Genomic DNA, 5000 nt, shown 5'->3' with positions numbered 1-5000 from the left:
GGAATGAAATGAAGATAAACACTCAGCTCCTTATAACACTCAGAAGAGAAAGAACTTGGGTGTTCTGGAGGCAGCTACAGCTCCTAGTTAAATTACAGATGCCCCATTTACTACTTAATTGATACATAATTTATTAAAAAATTAATTATCCAGGCCATACATAGGATAGTAACTATCTGTGCTTGTTACCCCTCTTCCCATTTTGGCCGTATTTCTCCTGCAAATTAGTGTGACCCCAAAATGTTTTCAGGATTGTCCAAGTTGTCCTAAATTCCATAAATAACTCTTTCAGAGGATGCTGTTTTTTGCCATGTCTCTATTACGGTTCTTCACAGATGGACCATTTTTGTCCTTGCAAGGTCTAAGAATAACTCTTTCAGTTATCAAGACATACCAAAATCCAGTTCAGCTGCCCCTGTGGGATTCCAGTTAGTTTAGACACATCTGCTGAGATACATGCATTGGAATCCAAATGAAGTCTTTGTTTGATTATACATTTTGAACATTTATAGAGGTTTTTTTGGGGCCAAAATGTTTTTCATTTTTCTGGCACACCAAACAGAGATCTTCAGTTATAAACATTGCCTTCTGAGCACCTCCAACAGAAACCCAATCTTTCCATGTGAACAGGTGCCTCAGGAAGTTTTTGGAAGGTTTTATACTGAATCAGCTTTCTGACTGGAAACTTTCTGAACACGTAGTCAAATTTGCCAGAGAGGCCTTCAAACTCCTTGAGCAGTTCTCACTCACACAGACATACATTCACACTTAGAGACAGCCCAAGTACAGCAAGTCAGAGCTCTGGAAGACTGAAGTTTCTTTCTTAAAGGTTAAATACCATATGCAACCAAACTGAGCAAAAAGGAATGCATGACAGTGAACAACGAGCAAATAGGAGCAGGGTCCTCACTGAGCACGCCCTGCTGGAGGCTGTGCTGGGGCTTAAGCCACAGACCCTTCCAAGGCAATTTTTATGTCTCCTAATTTCCACTGCACACCCAAGCCCTTGCATTTCAAACATTATGCCATAACACACTGCAAATGATTCCGTTTACTCAGAAGCCTGTACAGTTATTCTGAGACATGTCCTTTCTAACGCAAATGGGTCAACCCGATTAACGTGCTGAAGAAGGAAACACTACCATCTTCATGAGGGGTTCTTTTGCAAAGCCCACCTTTTACCTGGACTCCCTACAATTGCCCCTTTCCCCAGTTTGAAAACAAATGCCAGTCATTAGAGAATAAACTAACCTTTAATTTCTGAAGCCTAAAGAGTTAGGAAATCACTCCTCCACTGGGCAAGCCTGGAATTCATGGGGGAAAAAAATCTGCTTTCAAGTTGTTCTTACGGCCCAGGACCAGATGCTCCAAGGTGGCCAGAAACCTTTGTCTACACCCACTTAGCAGACTTCTGGCTCTTTATCAGGGACTCAGAGGTTTATTTGTAGGAATGAATCATTTCCTTCAAAGTCTCCCTTACCCTATTTACATGCTTGCATATTCCTTCCATTTTGTTTTCCCCCTACAGCGTTACTAAGGAATTAATTATCTAGAGGAACAGGAACATACAGTAAGTACATCTGAGATCCAGGATGGGACACAGTATGTCATCTATTAGGCCTGGCTAAGACCAGCAGCTGATGCTAAATGGGAAGGAACATGCACCAAATGTTTTTTAATCACAAAGTTAGTAATTAATTGCTCTTTAAAATACATTTTATGCTTCTTTCTGTCTGTGTACATGAAATGCACATTTATTACATGCCAAAAATTACAACATTATGGTCTAAATGTGACTGGCACGGAAGTCCGGAAACCAGAGTTAATGTCCCCACAGCAACTTTAATCCTGTCTGTGTGCACATGTAGAGCATGTCTTCCGTTATAGGATAGTACATAGAGATGGTTTGGGGAGGGGTGCTAAAGGCTCATATCCTCAACTGTGGTTACTGAAGAGACACAAAGGATCAAGGCTGCTTCTTTCCACATACGTGGCGAAAAAAAACGATGTCTTCATGCCGGTGTTGTGTAAGCAAGGGACGAAAGAATCGGCTGGGATGCTGCACTCGGCACTCAAGGGGACAGTTTCTGTTGCTGTGGGAACCTGAACTTTGCATTTCCTGACTTGGGGGTAATTAAAATGTCAGCCTTAATGTGGCATTAATGGAGTTTGCCATAAAAATCCTCTTTGTTTTGTTCTCTCAGAAATTGCTTAAAAGTTCAAAATGATCCGAGTGTACTAAAAATTTAATCACAGGGCCTTGGATGAGTGAAGGGAAAAGGAAAGAGGAGAGGAGTAGAGGAAGAGAGAGAGAGGGAGAGGGAGAGGGGGAGGGGGAGGGAGAGGGAGAGGGGGAGGGGGAGGGAGAGGGAGAGGGGAAGGGGGAGGGGGACCACTAGGGGGGGAGTGTAAGGGAAGAGAGTAGGCAGGCAGGAGATAGGAAAGGAAGAGCCCACAGTCTCCTCGACAGCCGGCAGCCCCATCAGCACCATACTACCTACACAGCTAAACTTAAACCCACCCACACAACAGTTTGCTACTGTGTAAAGGTTAAATTAAAAATAAATAAAAACTGTTAATGTGTAAATGCATCTTGGCAAGGACAGAAAAAACCAGACAGTCTGACGAGTCCAGCACAAAAACACTGGAAGGTAAGTGACCATGGATGTCAGCTTCCTGCTTCCCATGACAGGGTCCACGGCAGAAGCAGTGAGGGCGGGGGAAGGAAAAGCCCTTCCTCCTTCCATGGGAGCCTCACTGGGGGTGGGGGGGTGGGGAAATGGAAGGAATATTCGAGTAAAAGTTCTGGTTGCGTCTATCACATGAGCATGACTGTGATGGGCTATGCTTGATAGTCGTCAGGACAGGCTTCTCGGAGGGAGGGTTTCCTCTGCTCTCCTGAATCCACTTAGTCCTGTTTAAGTCCTTGAAGGGAGAGCTTGGCTCCCTGCATACTCAGCCCGTTCGGTGGGTTAACTGTTCTGTCAAACACCTAGGGTTCTTGCACTCATTCTATTCCCAAATTCACTGTAATGCCTTCTATTATCGTCACCTCAATTTGCTTTCCATTACACTTTCAGAAATGGTGGAGAGGGGACAAGCTCCATGGAAATGGCAGAATGAATATTGCTGAGAGGAAATTGTGTTGGGAAGTGCACCGCCAAGCAGCATGCATTTCTGTGGCAAGATAACAGTAGCATCTCAACAAAGCTACTTCTGCTTTTGAACATCACTAGATCTTTGGGCAAGGGGGAAATGCCACAACACAGCAGGATATACTGCCTACTCAACATTAAGGCCATTTAAGCTGTAGGACTGGTCATCTTTACTCCAATGCACTTGAAAGCCCCATGGCTTTTCACCTTTCCTAGTTACAGCAGAGGTCAATGGAGGTCTGTGGGCATGATTTATCTAGTGTGTTTTTGTGCCCACATCACCATGATGAGTAGCCGTACACGTCCAAGGTGCCTGTGTATAGCCAGGAATGCCATCTTTGTGCATTGAGCCACCAGTTCTGGATGCTCAGAAGGAGAGCGAATTCATAAACAGTTGTTGACACCCATGTGAGTACACTGCAGGCAAGCCCTTTCTAGGTTAGGTGTCAGGTTTCTTGGTTGTCTCATCTGTAAATTGGGAAGAATTATGCTGATAGATGGGAAGTGGGCATTAAGTCATGACTAAGGATAATTTTGCTAAAGCACACAACAAAATAAAAAGGTGCTGTGGAAACTCAAGTGCTTGTGAAAGCTTAGAACACCACATACTGGTAGAATGTTCCTGAAGTTAAAGGGACTAACAAGTCAAGGGCACTATTTTTAAATGCCCCAAATCTGTTCATTCTAAATAGGAACTGAATATTTTACCTTAAAGAAATTAGGCTTTTAAATTAATCTATGGTAAGAATGACATTTGAAAGTAAAAAAAAAAATAAAATCTTCTTGAATGCAAGAAGAGCATCCAAAAAATTTAACAGCTTAAAATAAACTCCTTTCCTGTCTTCTCTCAAGCAACCTCCAAATGGACAGATTTCTGTGAATCTTTCCTAAAAACAATTTTCCCCTCAGTGTAGGCTCAAATCAGGACAAACTACAATCCAAATGTGTTTGGAGCGAAGTATAACCAATTTCAACAACAGGTTGGTGCTGAGACTTACACATCTTAATGGCAAAATCAAAGTGACTTTCTAGACAGCTGGAGACTAGGTTTCTCCTCCTGGTTAGGTATCTTTCCAACTGCATTCAGACAACCCACTGAGCTCTACTCTGCTGGCTTCCAAAGGGTCTGCAGTGACAGCGCTGTCCTGCTGTTCCTTCTACTATGCCAGGCTAGTAGGGCTAGTAAGGCCTAGCTGGAGGGTGCTTGCTGTACAGGACATGAGGTGCTTTTTCCACTGGGAAAGACATTCACTTGGTTTGTACCAGCTTTCTAGGTAGGGCCATCCTATGCAATCTTCCCCATAGGTATGGCAGAAAGCCAGGTGAGGAAGGTGTGCACACTGAGGCTCCAAGCCTTTCACCAGCTCCAGAGGCGACTTTCCTGGTAGGCAGGGGCAGTGTGGTGTGCACATATCTATGGGAGCCGTACCATGCTATTTTCAGCTTCGTCCTGTAATTACTGTTAGGCTGGACACTGCCAGGCAAGAAAGGTGACTAGGTGACTACGCGGAGATGGTCCCTGCTTCTGTCCCCTGCATCTAAACAGAAGCTGCCACTCTGAGGGTATAGATCATGTGGCTTTAGTGACTTGGTTCTTACTTTGTTCCCATTCTCTAGTGACAGCTGAGTGATGCTACAGCCCAGCTCCTGCCCCAGCTCACACCCCATCTAGAGGATAAGATGGCAAAGTGAGTGGGGGAGGGGGTCTCCCAGATTCACTCACCTTTACCCTCCTTGCAGAATTTTATATTTCTTCTGCCAGAAAATAACAGCAAGAGATTTGGGATCTTATTTCCCTAATGGAGATTCCTTTTTTTCCTTTTCCCTTCCCTTCCCTTCCTTCTT

General features: G+C 44.1%; 1 protein-coding gene across 35 annotated transcripts in view; it reads right to left on the bottom strand.

Moving 5' to 3' along the window:
* Zbtb20 (zinc finger and BTB domain containing 20) overlaps window positions 1-5000 on the bottom strand; it is a 737287-nt gene that overhangs the window by 49184 nt on the left and 683103 nt on the right. The gene's annotated exons all lie outside the window — the stretch shown is intronic.

The sequence above is a fragment of the Mastomys coucha genome, unplaced genomic scaffold (assembly GCF_008632895.1).
Source record: "Mastomys coucha isolate ucsf_1 unplaced genomic scaffold, UCSF_Mcou_1 pScaffold12, whole genome shotgun sequence".
Taxonomy (NCBI): domain Eukaryota; kingdom Metazoa; phylum Chordata; class Mammalia; order Rodentia; family Muridae; genus Mastomys; species Mastomys coucha.
This window is presented reverse-complemented; position numbering and strand designations above follow the sequence as displayed.